Source organism: Leptonotus elevatus, chromosome 2, assembly GCF_054856555.1.
Source record: "Leptonotus elevatus isolate MCC_2025b chromosome 2, RoL_Lele_1.0, whole genome shotgun sequence".
In the NCBI taxonomy this organism is placed as follows: domain Eukaryota; kingdom Metazoa; phylum Chordata; class Actinopteri; order Syngnathiformes; family Syngnathidae; genus Leptonotus; species Leptonotus elevatus.
The window spans coordinates 17420265-17439079 of record NC_141240.1 but is presented as its reverse complement, the minus strand read 5'-3'; the positions used below and the strand labels follow the sequence as shown (position 1 = coordinate 17439079).

The window sequence follows — 18815 nt, the reverse complement described above, 5'->3', positions numbered from 1 at the left end:
TGACAAAGGAGTAAAGTAAAACCCTCCTGCTCGTGGAAAAAAGAGACAGGAGAAGAGAGGGGGAGAAAAGGTATTGAAAGCTTGAATGGCTGCATCGAGAGAAAAGAGCCACTTGAAATGATGGGAAAATGGCATTTATTTACCATGTATCATCTGAAGGCGACTTAATGAAACACAAGATTATAAAAAAAATAAAAAAAAGCAATTACACAGCGAATTGTGTCATTCAGCATTACACCAGTTGTTAGTGAACAAGGCAGGATCAACAGTTTTGTTTGAAGCCATCTGATATCTGCTCCCGAGTCTAATGTTCATCATGCATCATGAACTTTTGCCCATTCCGAGTCAAGTTGTATCTCAGCTCTCCCATGTGGCTTGCATGGGCTGAGTATTAACAACATAATTATTGTGTATGTGAAAGTTGCCTTTGTTATTTAGATATTGTATACTGCTAACAACACAAAAGAGCCTCATCAGTGCAGATTAATGGACAAACCTGAACAGTTGCATTAACATTTTACAACCGTTGTTGTAATCCACATTATCTTTTGAGGCATGTCAAAATGGTGATGCATTCATTCACATTTCAACAACCCTCATAGCTGATAATATTATTATGATAGGCCATGTAGTGATATTGAGCCAACGTCTGCAATGCTGATTTTCCGCCAATATATTGTGCAAGGAGAAAAGCCTAAAACCTTGTAATCCACTTAGGTAAGGCAGTAGACTTACCTACTTCTGCAAACACACAACCTGATAAATCCATCTTAGCACTCACATATGCGGCCAAGGTTGGAACAATAAGGCAAGGCTAAATCCATTATTTTACTACAAAAGACATATTTTAAACTGCCTTGATCTGTGCTTCAAGCCGTACGTCTCATTCATACACAAGAGTATAAGTAGTAGTATAAGTAGTGTTATGTTTTTAAATAATCATGCACAACAATAAAGGAATCAAGACAACTTTGTCAGTGCTCAAATTTATTGATACTAGTTAAGCCCAGAAGTATTTGACTATTGATTGTATTTATTTTTAAATTTTCCTTTCATACATCACCACAATGAATGTACACAATTTGTACAATCAATTACACTTTGTAGCAACATGAGTGAAAACTCCACTTAAATTTGAGTAAACGAAAGTGGGGGTACTGTGCATAAAATGGCTGCAATGCAAGGCATATTTTTTGTGAAACGTCTATGTGAAAGCTGAAAGTCAACACTTCAATCATATATTCGCTATTTTAATTCAAATCCATTGTGGGTATGTATAGAGGAAACTCAAAAAATCATTAATTCATTGTTCCAATACTTCTGGACCTAAGTGGATGTTGGATCGGGATTAGGGTTGAACGTTTATGGAAAATAATCTAATTGCAATTTTTTTCCCAAAATTGCGATTACATTATCATATCCGATTTTTTTTTTCAAAGTCATTTTCAATAATTTTTTTGCCCAACAAAAAGTTTATTATAAAAAACAATATCAGATCTATTATAGATGACAGGATCTTAAGATAAAGGCAAATTAAGCCTTAATAACAGTTTTTTTTCTACAATTACAGTTACAGTTAAAATGTACCACTTCAACATATCCAACTTTGCATGTTGCATGAAACATGACATGTAAACACTGCACTTTTCAAAGTAGAGCTAAGGAACATTTCAACTTTAATAAAATATTTTCATAACTCTTCTGATGAAACATCGACTTAAAACTAGTTGAATGGTACCTTTGCCATGGCCCGAGGGAGTCTGTATCATTTTTACTGGCACTAAGCAACTTTGAGGAGGATGGTAGGAACACTGCCACACAAAAAACTACAAATGTGCTGACTGCTTTATGGCATATGTCAAAAGCTACTCCGGATGAAAGGACAGTCAAGGATCAACATTGGCCCGGATTTCACTCGCAATGCGCTTGTCCTCATAGGAAATGTGGTCTTCCTTCAGACATAACAATACCGCTTTTGTCCATAATCAACGTAAACTGAAAGTTCCTTAGCGTTGCTTTAAACACTGTATTTATCAATAAATAAATTCAATACATATTTAAAAAATAAAAATTAGCGATCACCAGTCAGTAAACTCATGCTAAAGTGTAGGCAAAGTAAAATTATACTTGCTTATATGACGTAACATTTTACGATTTGATTCCAAAAATCACTAGCATTCTGTAGAAATCATTGTAGGTGAGTCGCAGGTTAGGTAGTTTCCCATAGTCTGGACAGGCCATGAAGGCAACACAGACTTTTGTTTCGGTAAACTAAGCGCGTTCGGAGTAATCGTGTTTTGTCAAACCGCGATTTAATTGCAAATGCAATTAATCGTTCAGCCCTAATCTGAATTCATTATTAAGTGCATAACTGCCGACGTTTGCAAGTAAAATATTGCTAAACATTTGGTAAAATTTGGTAGCCTGGAAATCATCGCTGTAACCAGAAAATGAGTCTGGTCACAATTGCCATCAGATGCATTTCTGAAGTGGGGTAAACCTGAACAAACAAACAGAATGAACCACACACACAGATGCTCCGTCTTGCTATAGCTAACCTTCATTCATCCCCTTCTTTCCAGGGCAAACCTCCACGGCTCTAGCTTCTCCTCCACCTGTTCCCTGCTCTCATTACAGATCACAATGTCATCAGCAAAAATCATAGTCCATGGAGATTCCTGTCTAACCTCGTCTGTCATCCAGTCCACACAGTTCCTCTCTGGGCACACTGTCAGAAAGCTTTCTCCAGATCTACAAAGACACAATGCAGTTCCTTCTGACCTTTTCTATACTTCTCTATCAACATCCTCAAAGCAAATACTGCATCTGTGGTACTCTTTTTATGGCATGAAATCATACTGCTGCTCACAAATGTTCACCTTTGCCCTCAGTCTAGCTTCATCTACTCTTTCCCATAGCTTCATTGTGTGGCTCATCATCTTTATTCCTCTGTAGCTGCCACAACTCTGCACATCTCCCTCGTTCTTAAAAATGGGCGCCAGCACACTTCTCTTCCATTCCTCAGGCAATTTCTTACTATCTAAAATCCTGTTGAACAACCCAGTCAGAAATTCTACTGCTACCTCTCCTAGACACTTCCATACCTCTACAGGTATATCATCAGGACCGAGTGCCTTTCCACTCTTCATCCACTTCAATGCCCTTAACACTTCATCCTTACTAATCTTTGCTACTTCTGGTCCACAACAGCCACCTCTTCTATTCTTCATTCTCTCTAATTTTCCTCATTCATCAACTCTTCAAAGTACACTTTCCATCTTCCCATCACACTACTGGCATCTGTCAACACACTTCCATCCCTATCCTTTATTACCCTAACCTGCTGCACGTCCTTCCCATCTCTGTCTTTTTGCCTTGCCAACCTGTATTGATCAGTTTCTCCCTCCTTACTGTCCAACCTAGTATATTTGGCAAATTTAACATTTAAAAAAAAATTATACTTTTGGTTAGTCCACACGTGTGGGTGTCATTTTTACAAATTATTAGCCAATGGCTTGCTCTCGTTGATGATGCAATGTTAATGGTTGAACAAACATGCAATTTTGGGGTGTCCTAAAAAGTGACTATTTCAGGGGTACAAGTTTTTGGCCCAACACGCTTTCTTTTGAAATAAATGCTTCCAGTGCAGTCAGCTGCTTAGGTTTTAATGACTATGTGTTTCTCGTCATTTAAAACAGAGTTTGATGCTCAATGAAATAAACTACCATCTCATTTTGTTTGCTAAGAGGATGGACTTTCGGCGCCGAAGAGTGACGTTGATCATGAAGATTATCACAGCAAATAAACAAATCTGATCGCATGGTTCGTTTTGAACTGGGGTGAAAAGTGGTCAATGGAAGCCTGTACAGACCCACTTTCTTTTCGTTCAATTAAGTGGGTGTGTCTTCCCAGGCTAAAGTTTTGGAACTCATTTCTTGACTTGTGCATTGATACAAATGTAAAAATGCAAAGCGGTAGTACAAGCTTAAATTCTTCAACCTTTTGTTTATGGACTGAATTAATCAGCTCTCCAGTGTGAAATGTATTTTAAAAAAGCACAGGGCCTGATGGAACAAAAGATAAGCTGGTAACCATGACTTAAATGTTTTGACTTTAAAAATGTTACTTTTTCATGGGCTGCTGGAACTTGACCTACATCAAATTTCCCTGTTTGGAGATTTTTTAGGTCCAGGAGAGCAGTCAAAGAAACAATGGCGCAAAATGGACTTTGAAGTTGCTGTTGAATAAAAAGCGCAAGCCTGACACATGAAATGCCCTCACAGCTGGGCTGCCCCCAGCCCAAAGAAAAACAAATACTTTGAGAGAGGGGGACACGCCACTCCTGTCTCAGCTCCATAGGACCAGGAGGTGGTCTTTCACGATATGCCCGTAATGATGGATGGATTCAGAGGAAAGTCTATTCACATGGAGATGTTACATCATAAATATTTACACAGGACTGCCGTATCCATGTAGCCTTTACTTGTTTTGACACAGTGGAAAAAATTTAAAGGACAAAAACTGCAACAGAAAAGTGGGGGTAATGCTAAGGTTGACTTTATTATCCCATCCTGATTATGCTTAATAGGTTTCCTTTTGTAAAAAAGTGGGTATTTATCTAGACTAGCAACTGAATGAACTCAATGTTTATTCAAGAACACACAGAAAGCAAGACAAAAAAGCGTAACATTATAGAAAATGTGTCTGTTTACAAAATCGATAACGGTCAAGTCTGCATTGTTTTTTTTTTTCAACATAGGAACACAAGCAGAGAAAGTGCCTGCTACAAAGTGGGTACTAATGTTTGGCAAATCGTCCTTTTCCTGAACAAACAATGTGCTCGAGCCTAACGAGAAGGAAAGGGGAGACGTCACTGTTGGTAAGCAGCCCTATACATTTCTGTTCAGTGAGCTCAATTAAAAGCCCAAACGTCCCCTGAGATCGTCCCTGGGACCAATGAAAACAAATTTGGCAGTTTAATTTTCTTCCCACTGTCTAAGAGAGCGACTGAGTGCTGGTCCAGGAGTGTTCCCTGGGCCTACGGTACGTCTTCGAGAGCCAGAAGCAGTGGAGGGGATGTCACGCCAACACCGCGCTAAAGCCAGCCCGTATTTATAAGTTGCATTAACATTTATCAGAAGCCAATTAAACTAACGATGTTGCTGCTATGTGGTTACACACCAGGGAAGCGTTTGGATGCTATACACAGTTTGACAGTCATACTGTACTTGGAAAGCAACTTGCTCAGGCGTGGAGCTGTGCATGGAACATCAGAACATCAACACTTAAGAGTATAGAAAGAAATGAAAATAATCTTCGCTTAGTGCCACATTTTTCAATTGACGTCTCCTCTCCAGTGTGCCAGTGACACCATCAGACACAAAAGAGTGCGGCGTAGCCCTCCGCCTCAATTCACGATCATGCCAGCCCTCAGTGGTAGCCGGGGTCTCCGAGTTTGACATGTGGCAGCCCACGGTGTCACTACTGAATGTTGAGATCCCTCTTGACTAAGAGGCCAGGGGCAGGGGTTGTTGTCTGCATCCTCATGACAGACTCCCACATCAGCATTGTGCTCATACCAGCTAACATCATTAGCACACAAGGTTTCATCTCAGGGAAGAGGAGGAGGAGGAGGAAGGAGAAAAAAAGCAACCCAGTTTCTTTAAGTCACAAGTCATTAGTGTCCTCTGGAGAGTCAAATTGTACAGAGGCGGATTTTTTTTTATTTTTATATCAGCAACAAAAGGTTTTATCCTCTTGTTAATTTGCTGGATGTCATCTGTACTTAGATGTCTGTGTCTAATGTCTGCTCCAGTAATAAATGCCATACCGCAAAAAAAAAAAAAATTACATTATTTTGTCAAGATGACAATGAGGGATGTTGCTGTGACAATTTCCAGACATAAACCAAGTATCACGGAACATCAGTCTGAAATTAACACAACAATTAGATAACAACACAATGCACAAAGTAAATGGACCTGTTGTTCCATAAAACAGTGCCTTCATAATAATATCTGTGCAACACAACGAAAAAGCAAATCTCTCCAGCTGTTCATGTCAAGGAACTCATAAAAGCGCAGTTGTTGTATGTCAAAAGCGGCATATTGTTCTTGTAGCAGGGAGCCAATACACTGTCTGGCATGTATTTTACACAGTGTTACATACCTCATCACATGACAAGAAAGGGAGTGAGCGAGAGGGGCCCTCTTTGGAAAACAGATACATCAGTGTGCCAGCGTAGTGTACGACATTGCTGTGAGTTAATCAGTTGGAAAATAAAACGGTGGGATTCTAATAAGTCATTTGTCAATTTTTACAACCCCCAGACACATTGATCCATGGGGATTAATGAAGATGCCTGATATTGTTGTAGATATGAACAGGGGAGATGGTGGGGACAGTCATCAGTCATGTTGGGGATTTGTCTTACCTCGTTTTCTCTTCCTGGAGAGTCACTCCGTTCAGGAAGCTCACTTCATCTGGAACGGAGAGTGAAGGAGAAGCATAAAAAACATAGACGCACATTATTGCAACACATACTGGATAAATGAAAACAGGTCATGTTGTCTATATGCACCCAACGACAACAATCTGTACTCCTCATGACTTGTCGCTCACGTGACTTTTATAAACAGTATGAAAGTGCACATATGTCACAGAAGGAGTAAAAATACAAATTTGTGCCAGGAACACAACATAGCGTCAAGAAACAATTCCGTCAGAAGACACACATTCAACACATACAAATTCACTTGAAATCAAACTTAGACCAGGATATGAATTATTATTTTTACTTAAGTATACATTAACTGTTAACATGCATTGCATTCAACACAGTAATGTCAGTGATGGTACATTCCTGTAAAAGTCTTTCTCAAAATGTGGTCCGTGAACTTCATGCCTGGCGACCGATCCGGGGGCGTAGGCCATTTACATGTGATGAAAGCAAGGATGCCTAATCAACATTTGGCCAAATGTTTTTCCAAACACCAATAGTGAATTTTGAGGTGTGCCGTTATACAACCTTAATCCAAAAATTGACGGTCACTACGGACAGGATGCCTTGAGAAAATCAAATGAGCAGATCCATCTGCATACAAATCAGTCAAATGACACATATTGCAGATGGATTTTTGACACACAAAAACAAAGCAATGCAACCGTGAATAATGACTGGCCAACCAATCACAGGATGCACCAATGATCACATTAAAATGGCAACGGTTTCTGACAACCTCAGTTGATGTACTAAAGCAATTTTTTCCATTAAAATGAATGAAAATGCAGCCCCAGAACCAAGTTTATGCTTACATTGCTTTAATGGGTTGAGCGAAAAGAAGAAAACTATAAACCCTTTTTTGCCTCTTTATTCTTAAGAATAGCACAAAGCCTATGCGTCATAATGTGTGTATTAGCAGACCACTCCAAGTGGGAGCTTTCCGCCATATGACCTGCAATGTGACCAGCCCGTATCGCAGCTCCTTCCACATATGGTATATTTGACCAAACTGAACTGTGGTGAGATTGGAAAAAAAAAAAATTTTTTTTTCATGTTTAGCTATTATTTTCTTTTTCTTTTTTTCAACAGTATTAGGCTTCCTAACAGCAATATAACTCAGGTTTCAGTTTCTTTCTATTTAAAGCAAAAACAAAGTCACCTGAAGTACATGACACATGGAGTTGAAGACATTTATGTTCTGTGAGAAAAAGTGCAACTGAGCATTCAAACCCATTGTGGACTTAAGCATATATTTGTTCTAACATTTAGTTTGTAGCCAGGATCTTTTGTGAACCCATGGTCTACCGCACATTATTTCCCAAGCAGTAAAATTGTTTGCGGTTGTAAAACAGACCGTGCTGGTCAGGCAGATGTGTGTTTTTGATGTGATATTGTAGTCTTACTTGCATGTTTTGTTTGCAGAATTTGAAAGGTATTAAATGTTTCTATGATTTAAGATGGACACACACTAGGCCCTATTTTCGTGCAGTCTTTTAACCCCTTCAGACCCATACCCAGTGGACACGACATATGCATGGCTAAACCAATAAAACGCATAATTTGGATGATGTCAACACTTCTGGTTCATGATTGGATCTTACATAACCAATCACAATCACAAGTTGATTTGCATGATGTTGATGTTAAAAATGTTACATATAAGCATATAAGTTTATAACACATTACAGCCATATTATCCTGGCGTCCACTATAACAACTAAAAACATGAGATAACACCCCAAAAACATTTCCATGTTCTTATGTGGGAAAAGAGTCAAAATCAGCCCAGCGAAAAAATGCGGGTCAGAAGGGGCTACGTGCAGTCTATCTGTGCGCACACGTGGAGTTTTGCAGAAGCAGAAAGCGATTCGCTGGCGTCCGTGCAGGAGATTGGCGCGTGCAAAATATGTTTATAAACTGCAAGAATCCCCCTTGCAGGTGATGTAGTGGAGCAAACACAATCAAGAAAAGTGTGTTCCTTTGTGGTAAAATGTTATCTTAAGATTAGCATTCCAAGGCTACAGATGGCTAAAATGTGTATTTTTTTCCTCCTTCTTAAGGTCGGCAAGCTTGCAAAACAAAAACTTATACAAATGAAGAAAAAAAATCATTAACTTTCTGTCACAATTGATTAACCCACGCAGAGAACGTCAACAAAGTGTATGTTTTATTTTGATGGAAAAGTTTGTGAAATAATGCACTGTATTCATTGTAGATGACCATTCTTGGATGTAGTTTGAAGGTCACATAAGTAAGTACATATGGTTGCTCCAATGTCATTCCTAACCTCAGCAGCTTTATCTTCAATAACTAACTTTCAATCACTTTTTTTAGGTTGTTTTCTCAGTCAGTTTCAGCTCAGCTCAGTTTCAGCCATGGAATGTAAGTAATGTTTAATTTATTTAAATATGTGCTTGTCTCTCATATTTGCAGAAAAGTACAAGTACATTCGTCATTTATGACACCCATTAACCCTGACGAAATGTAACACGAGGACAAACACTGACTTCATCCGTGCTGGTTGAGTCACTTTTAAATCCTCTCAAAAGTTTCCTAACCTTGAGAGCCCATGCATCCCCGAAAAAGTAATAATAATTCTAACCTGATCTTCCTACTTATTTTATATCTCCCCTCAGCAACCTAACTTCTTCTCAGCAACAGTGCAGTTATTAATTCATGAGGCACTAATTAGTTCTTTGTTTAATTTTGTGTTAAACAGACTGACCGGAATGATAACGACTCGCGCTGTAGCGCTTCGGTCCCATGCCGCTCCTGTTTGCTACAACAAGGGAGCATCGTGCGACTAGCATGATGAACCCAATTCCCTTCTAAGTTGCACTTCATTAAGTCAAAATGTGACAAGGAGCTTAGAGGAAGAACTGGCAGATCTGATCATACATAACAATGCAGGCCCAGTAAGTTTCTGGGAGGGGAAAGATGGGGTGAACGGAGGGGGGCTTGGTGGTGTGGGACGTAGTGGATTCATGGATGCACGTTGATAATTTTCTATTTTTAACCCTTGGGGGACGTCTTTCATTTTCCTTTAATTGTTTTTGTTCTGAGCTGAAGTGTCCTCTTTTTAAATTGCAGCTCCTATCAACTCCCCTGATCAACCCCCTGTGCAACATTGCAGGCAGACAAGTAAACAACAAGGTTGCCCTTTTGCATGGTGCAAACACTCACGACACTTTCCCAACCCAACTCCTACAAAGTCTTCAACTATTCGTGAGGAACCGTTGCATAACGATGGCAAGGCTAGGCTGATCAAAATGAAATTTGTTGGCAAAGTAAGTTGAAAAACCTGCTGAGGTGACAGGCCTGTAAACTCAGTTCAATCATAACGTAAGAATGCATTAAGGTGGTGCCGTATGTGGGGTGAATGTACATTACGGTGAAAAACACATTCCATAATAATCTCAAGGATTTTTATTACTTAGAGTTTATTCTTATAACCAATTTCATCCAATGAGTACACTGTCATCTAACATTACACTTTGCTGTGAATCTCAATTTCTCTCACAATGGATGAATTCTTCACTACACGTCTGGCTTTGTACAGACGGAAAAAACACTTTCTTTTGCCAAATGGGGTATTTTTGTTCCAAATGCTATTTCATCAGCTGACAAGATGTTTAGCCTCAGCAAGGACTGAATATATGATAACATCAAAAAGCGGACAAGTAATTACAATGTATAATAGGCAAGATTGGCATTTTCAAAATCATTTTCATGTGGATGGAAATGACATTGCATTGACTATTCTGTATTCACTGGTGCAGATAAATAAACAAGGCATGGAGAGGAGGGGGCATTGGGGGGCATACAGAACGCAGAGTACAATGGCAAGCAGGTCAGTAATTAGAAACTCTGTTTGCACAGTAATAATTTTAATATATTCATCAGGAAACAGAGCATGCCTAGAATGATAAAATCCTATCAAGGAACATATCCCAGCTGCATTAACCTTTTAAACAGACTGACAGAACATCGTTGGGAACCTTGAAGAACAAAATAGTAATAATAATAATAATAAAATGCACATAGAAGTCCTTGTGGTATGTAGTCACACTTCAACTATACCCGTAGTTGGAAACAGTTCATGCTTAAATCAAATCATAAGATGAATATGCAAGGACTTCTTTACACTTGCACGTTCTTAAATGTAGAACAATCATTTTGCAACCTTGATTACTTTTAATGCTCCATTTCAAGTGTAAATATACTGAAGACTGACTGACTGACTGACTGAAGACCGACACTGAAACACAATCTGCTGATTGCACGAGTGTTGACAGCATGTTGGTAACCTTGTTTGTTAATGAAGGTGGCGGTGATGATGCTATGGAAATGTTTGCAAATTGCTTTAAGGAATCCTGACATGCAAAAAAAAACCTTGCCCTCCCAATGTCATTTCTCAAAGAGACACGAATATGTAATTGTATAGGAATTCAAGGTGGAGTACAAAGGTAATTATTCTCAGGTAACTGAAAGGAGTTGAAACACCTCGTGACATTTAACACATTTTATTTTACATAAATGTAAGACAACAGCAAATAGGCCTTGTGCTTTGAATTCACCATTCACGTGTGCACACGTTTATTTTGGAAGCAATTCAAGGTCAAGTTTTTTGGGGCGGATAGTCACATAAAAATGTTGGTGTGGTCTTCAAATAGGCACCAGAGGTTGATGTTCAAATGCTCCCCCCCCCCCCCCCCCCCCACACACACCCAATGGATGAACTTAGACTTACGGTACATCTGGGCAAGGTTTATTATTAATATGTGTAGATATGTCATTTCAATAATAAACTATTTTCACTTTTTATTCCCTAATTACAACAACATGTTATGCCAGGGCTACACAATGGCAGCTTAATAAAACAATATGAATTCCAGTTTTATAAATTCATATATAACACAATTGAGTTGCGTGGCCGATGCGAAAAATTGCCCACCTTTGACTTGCAATATGGGACTCTGTGATCAGCTAGTTAACTTCTCTAGGGCAGCACGCAAGGACGTATTTTGACGGACCATCGGAACTACAGCACAGCAGCACGGAGATAACCGGCTTGCCTACCACGTTTGGCCACAGACTCGCAGCAAACCTAGTCGTTAGCGCCGGAGCCAGCCTAGTCAAGCCAGACGCCTCAACGGTTGGTTATTCTTAGGATATGCAACGCGCCACGAGGATCAACTTCAAAATAAAAGTGCAACATTTAAGACTGTACTTTTATATCATTGCCTTTATGAGCTTTTATTTTGAAGGTAGCCCTCAGAAGCAATTGTTGTAGCAGCTGACTTGACCTCAGTCAAGTTGCCTAACTGAGCTGCATTATTCTAATGCACAAAAGCATGATGACAGACTTAACTGGAGCACAATATTCAATTTGCAGTGCTCATGCGCACCGGCACACCGCTTATGTGCACCCCTACTTCTCGCCACGTTCTAAAAATTGTACTTTCGCTTGTTTGGTATGCTTATCTCAACAACCATGGCGGGAAAAAAGGGGAAAGAGGGCTTACTTTGGCTTAATAGAAAAATATATTTTTTTCCAACATAAAGGATAGTAATAACCCAATAACTGAGCTCTCGTGAAGTTACATCACATATTACTTATGATGTATATGAGAGTGGGCTTAGTGTGATCACCAACTTGTCCACATCATCCCTATACAACTTAAATAAATCTATTTCAGCAAAGTTCGCTGGAATTAATTTATGATAGTTTTGTTTGGACTATATCCCACCAAATAATAGAGAAATAGCACTGTTCTGCCACTGTAGGCTAAATGTAACAGGGTTTTTTTCTGGTTTCTAGTTTGCTTCCTAAATAGATTTTCAAATGGATGACTCTTTCTTAATGAAAGCCCCTCTAATTACATGAAATATGATCCACAACAATGCATCCGCCGGTCAGCATTTGGAGTGCAGCAGAAAGGGAAACTGACCATTTACTCATGCATATTTGACAGCACCTAGTAGGCCCCTTTTTGAGCTGTCACTTCTGGCTTCTATTCTCTGGTCCCCAAGGAGAGGACAGAGCCGGGGGCTTAGGGGGCAGCTATCGCCACAGTCCCGCTGGCCCGAGCTCGCCTAATTTTTGTTGTCCAGCCTTTTGAAACCTCAATCTCATGCAGAACTAAAGAATGGTGATCCATGTGCAACAAGTGCCGGTGCCATGGAAACCCCTGTTTTCCTCGAAAAATATTCCTTTTTATCCCTTTTGAAGAGCTGTCAGCAGGCATCACACGACCCCAAGCCTGACCATAACAAAGCCTATTTTCTGCCTGCTTTTTGATTGATTAAAAAAGACTTTCTAGTAAAACCATGTTAAAGGACACAAAAAGTGACACACACAAGAAAGGGCCATAGCAGATGGCCCAATCAAACAGGTTCCCTGGTAATAGGGCACAGAAATAGGAAAATATCATCATTGTGACCAATGAGAGGTCAGGCCAAGCGTGAAACTTGACAACAATGGTGATTAAGAGAATGACGACCAAAGTTTGGGATTATGTAGGAAGGTTATGTCAAATTAACATGCAACATCAATTCCTATACACAAACTGTGCTTAAAATATATAATCGGTGCTCAAATTTGCTCATCTCAATTGTGTCTTTATATTTCATACAGAGATTCAAATGGTGTGACCATACAGACAATGCCTGCTGAATGTAACAAAGGACGTTTATGATTTGGTTGGTTGGTTGGTTAGGGTTATGCAAAGACCATTTTACCAGCTTCCCCCCCAAAAACGATTTCCAATTTGGAGATCATGTGAGTCTCCACAAGACAGTAACTGTGAATACATTTACATGCAGTCAACAACCCTTTTAAAACCCAAATATTTGAGTTTTTAAAAGCCATGTAAACACATATAAAAATCTGAATATGTTCTTATTGAGGTTTTTAAAAAACCTGAATAAGACCCCACCCCTTTTCCAACCCGGACGGATTGGTTATACAAACGCATTTGGAATACTGTGATTGAACTGGGCATTGGTTTGTATTCTATTCGCAAAGCATCTTGGTATTTGGAGTACAGGAACTACTTGTATGTGTGGCGCCGTCCCACTTGCTAAATGTGCCTCACTTAAATACATTGATTTCTCCACAGTGTTTTCACGTCATTTTCTGTCTCTACGGCAAGCCCATGCTTTTGGTGTGCTGCCCATCAGAAATACTCAAGAAGAAACCAACCATTTTATTAAGCATGGTGACATAAATATAATGTATTTTATTGGCTGTAGCAAGTTAAAAGCAGATAAGATGTCAATTTGCATAATGACGTTGTCCAAGCTCCACGCTTTCTAACCGGGTATTCCAATTGAGCACACTGACCATGCATAAGGGAGTAACTGTCCGCTCACGCATGTAAACGGGTCATCTCGAATGTTTCAGAAGCCGGAATTTTGACCTCAGTCCGAATATTGACTGCAAGTAAACCTAAGTGTGACGTGGAGGCAAACGGCCACAGTGATTTAACAATAAAATGTAAAATGACATAGCTTCCATGAGAGAAAATGTACTATAAAGTATGAATACAATTAAGTTGAATGCGTTGCGTAATCTGTCTAACTAATACAAACACTAACAATGATGTCAGAACGGGGCGAATGGATTTGCTGTGTAATGCAAAATAAGGAATCTTAACAACTCATTTAATGTCAAAAGTAGAACTAAAATAATACTGTAGCCAACATTAAAGAAAAGGGTGACTCAGGTCCCTTTGTTTCTGCATTGAGGAGTGAGTAGTAGACATATTTACCAAGATGATAGGAGGGGTTGGGGTGCAGAGAGGGGGTGAGGTATTAGAAGCTGCCGCACATGAGCAATTAGTATTCCAGATACTTATGGTTCTAAACACAAAAAGGCCTCACCAAATCCCCACGGCAGAGGTGTCAGACGGAAAATGACGAAAATCTGCTCCTTGACAGGGAGTCATTTATATTTTAGCTTCGTTCCATTATCTTAACGAATCCATCATCAGCCAATGCAATATTAACAGCAGAAAATCAACTCATTAGATCCAGGGGGATTTAATCAAGATTGCAATCATGTATGCGCTTCCTGGAGAGTTGGCTTCTTCTTTTTTTCTTTTTGGTCCTTTCCACGTAATTGCCACATCTCAGATCTTAATAAATTATTCTCGATCTGAGATTGATGCATTTTTTTCCTCCCTCGCCTCTCACGCCATGCACTCACTGTCTCCAACTATAATATTTACCATAAACATTATTATGTCATGGGCACACAGTTTAAAATGGCCTTCAGCTAACTCGCAGAAGTAATTGGCTTCTCTATTTCGCTCTCGTTTGCTTGCTAATTGGCCGCTGATATTACTAAGAGTTCCCTCAGAAGGAAACCAAAGGGCCCTCCTGCACAAGCTGGATGTGATGCTAGGATTTTCCTGATGTGAAAATTCTGTCACCAGAATGGAGAGGAAGTCATTGTTTTGGTCTCGTTTCACAGAAAAAGATTGTCTAAAAAAGAGCACCAGATAGCACAAGTTCTTGAAATATATCTTTTTCATCTCATGTAATATGTACTATACAACTGTGTGATACCAGATACAGTTAATATAAACATCATGTCAAAAACAAGACATATTTTTCATCAATCCATCCTTTCAATGTTAACATATTTAATCAATATTGTATTTTTAGTGTGTGTGTCATTTCAGATTAAAAACAGTATTCCAGAGTTTAATTTTATAGTTGGTGCTCTTTGTTTTCAATTTATATTTCAAATCAAGTTTTGGCTAAATTTTTGAAAGTGATGTGATCTGCTGTCACATACTACATTTTTGAAGGTGCACTATTGTTTGACATAGTTTCACTGTTTTCATAAGGCATGTGTACACAGCTATTCACAGTAGTGGTATTTAACTGACAGTTAACAAAGCAGGGAATGGTTTCTGCGAATTCAGTGGTCACGCCCACAACATTTGAGTGCAGAAACAACTCACCCATCTAATATACAATCCTGTACTTTTTTAACCATTCAAATTTGTCAGGGTTATTAACAACACTCTATTCTGTAATGTGTCAAATTTACAAGGCATATTTATTTATTTTTACTTCATAGGGTCTTCAAATTATCCATTTTATTTCTGATTTGGACGAGTTAGTGAATATGTATCCTTGAGACCTAGAATGTATCTGCAGTTATTCTTATAATCACTGTCTGACTACGACCATCACTTTAATGTTTCCACTTTTAACTACGGGTTAAACAACTTTATTTTTTTGTAGTTGATGTTTAGGTGTCGAGTCAATATCGATTAATCGATCAAGTCATTGATACAGTATTTATTTTTAGTCAATTTACTGTGTACATCCGTGTGCCAAAAAGTTATAATTGTTGTGCATTTTCAAACTCAAGATCACTTACTCACGCTCCGTGCTGTCATTAGTGTATATACCCCCCCCCCCCCCCCAAAAAAAAAATTGGTTCATCCAATCATGTTCAGACAATCGCGCATCCGAACTTCTTTATCTTGACACATAGGACTCACAATTTTACATCCCTATGTTACGGCATTTGTAGTTTACATTTCCACAGAGAAGCAGTTGAGTGATTTTAAAGTGATAAAGTGATTTTAAAATGTGTACTGTAAGATCAATTCTTTCTAATTTGTTTCCATTTTGAAAATGTCCACACCCATCACCGAGCACTTTAGTTTTAAACGGCCCTTACTTATCAGGCTGGAGAACTGCAAGGTGTAGATGGCTTGCTAGAGAGTGCGTTACCCGCTCAACCTGCCTTTCACAAGTAATAGGCAAAGGACAGTGCAGTGTCGCTGTCTCTACATTCATGCCACATCTTTGTGGCAACAGGACTTCATTCAGCATTGACTTCTAATATGTTCAACATGATCTGAAAGTGCAGAAACTGTCAAGGACCTTTAATCTGTCTATGGAACAAAGCCTTCTGTACAAGGACTAACCTGACCTTGTCACCGCGAGTCTAATTTGCTGTCTGTTAGGCAATATAAAGCTTATGCCAGCCTTTCTACACCAACCCCTCCCAGTCAGTCTTATTCCTTCCCTGCTTGGCCTGCCTCTCTGTAGGAACAGAAAAGGGTGTGTGTAGCTACAGCACCAAATGCTGTGTTAATCCCTCTTTCTCGGAGATGGCCACAGTAAATCCCAGACCTCTGTAAACCAATCTCAGAGTTTTTTATCTTGATTTATTAGATTACCAGCCCTGGGTCTCTGAGCCTATGCATCACACACTAATCCTAATCGGAATAGACAAGTATTAGCCCAGTTCAAGGGGAGCTAAACAGCAGTAGTAGCCAACTTTCAGTAAGAGGGAAACTACAAGCTTATTGGCTTGATGGGCTTTTATTTATCCATTTCCCTTTTTTTCCTCCACTTCCATTAGTAGAATGTGTGTGTAATTAAATACATAAATCCTGACACATGAACCCTCAAAAGGCCTAAACTCACTGAACCCCAGCCAGTTTGGCTTTCTTTTCCTCGCACAATGAAGTTACTGAGCCAAGCCCAATCATTTGTATTTTTCTCAGATTTCTAACAATGAGCAAGGCAAACATGAAGGTCCCATTGAAAACAACTGCAAGAATTAATTTTACATCTCAGTGAATTCAAGGCAGTGTTGTCAAATTATGAGCAACACGGCTTTGTAACTAATTTCCCTTGGTCCAGAGACTGGTAGAAAAAAAGGAGTAATCATTTTTATTTCTGTTAATTAGAAAGGTGTCTCCACGCTGTTTGCATCTGTGGAAGAATGTCACAAGCACTCATGTAACCATGTCTGACCTTAAATTCAAATGCTAAGATGGTCTCAAACATATTGCAAACGGCTGTTCGCACATTACTTTGAACCAATCCAACCAATGCAGAAAGCAAGTGGATAACTTGCCATATGACAAATGAGGCAAAGGAGTGGGGTACATTAAGAACCGCCTGCTTGAACACTAATGCTGGTCACAGCTGTTACTCTGCCAAAAACTGCAGCAGCGAGGATATCCTGAAATACTATTGAAAACCACTAAACCTCCTCCTGGCTGCTGTAAAGCTACACAGCTGCTTGGCGCCAGCACAATCACTGATCAATCTTGGAGAGTCAAAAATGGAGTCCAGAAAGGCGACGTCACGTGTTTCTTTTCAACCTTGGGAGGTCACTTTGGGGACCGCAAGAGGAACCGGAAGGCTGGGGTACATACTATACTTTCAACAGTTTAGCAACATGCATTGGAGTCTACTCTACATTTGTGTATGCCGGGTCATGTACAGTATCTGTGTCCTTGCATGATGCACATTGGTGTGGCATCACTACAGCACCGAGCTCGCCTCTGCCCACAGCCCTCAGGGGTGACAGGGGAGCTAAGGGAGATGTGACAGCCATATCTGCTCCCTGTATGTGTTTGTTTGCCCCTGAAAATGAGACGCTGGTTTCACTCCAGCCCCCTGGGCATGTTTAGTTGTGCCTCCACTGCACCGCCTTCATCTGATACAAAGTGCAAGTCCACCACATGATAATTTGCCTCTGCTGGTGGGGTGAAAGCTGATACATACGGTGTTGTACATTACCGTACACAATTCAATTAAGACAGTCACTTTGGTTTGTTTTAATTTAAGAAGATGTTAGAGTCATAATTCAGTATTTGCTCTGTTACTCTACAAATGATTGTATGGTGGGGCAACAATCAAACAAACTACAGTAGTATTTTAAACTAGAGTCGTTGGATTTCTTGAACATTCATTCTTGGTCCTATGACATTTGTGTGGCCACTTGTTGCCAGGCAGAGTTTGGAAGGCCCAAACCTAACTGCCCAATAGGCCAATACAAAAATGTTCACTCAGACTACAGCTCTAAAAGCTTTGTGACTGAACAAGCACTACAGGAACAAAATAAATGCATGTTGGGTACAACGAACAACAAATGCCACTGGAAGCCTTTTGATTGTTTTTGATACTGTACTGCCACATAAAATTTAAAAAAGGATCCAAATAAAGCTGTGATCGTTGTTCTGAACACCTCTGTGTCAGACACAATGGACCAATGATAGTATTTCACATGGGTTTATAGTGGAAATTATCAGTTTATTTATACAAATTAATTTTGCAATTAGATCATTATTCAGTATTGGTTACAAAACTATGGAGGGGAAGGAAAAGTGCAAAGTTTATACCATAATATTGAATGCTATTTTATTTTATTTTTTTAAGAAAGAAAACATCGAAACCTTATATTTATCATGGGGTTAGCGTGCCAACTAAAAGTGAGGAATAGATTGCCTTTGCTCTTGTGTTATGTCCTTAGAACTAAGTGCCACCA

At 39.4% G+C, this 18815-nt stretch overlaps 1 protein-coding gene across 1 annotated transcript in view; it reads right to left on the bottom strand.

The window, feature by feature from the left end:
* casz1 (castor zinc finger 1) overlaps positions 1–18815 on the bottom strand; it is a 212956-nt gene that overhangs the window by 109499 nt on the left and 84642 nt on the right. Inside the window, exon 4 of the mRNA XM_086068777.1 lies at positions 6434–6482. The gene's annotated coding sequence lies outside the window, so the exon portion shown is untranslated. The remainder of the gene's footprint in view (positions 1–6433; positions 6483–18815) is intronic.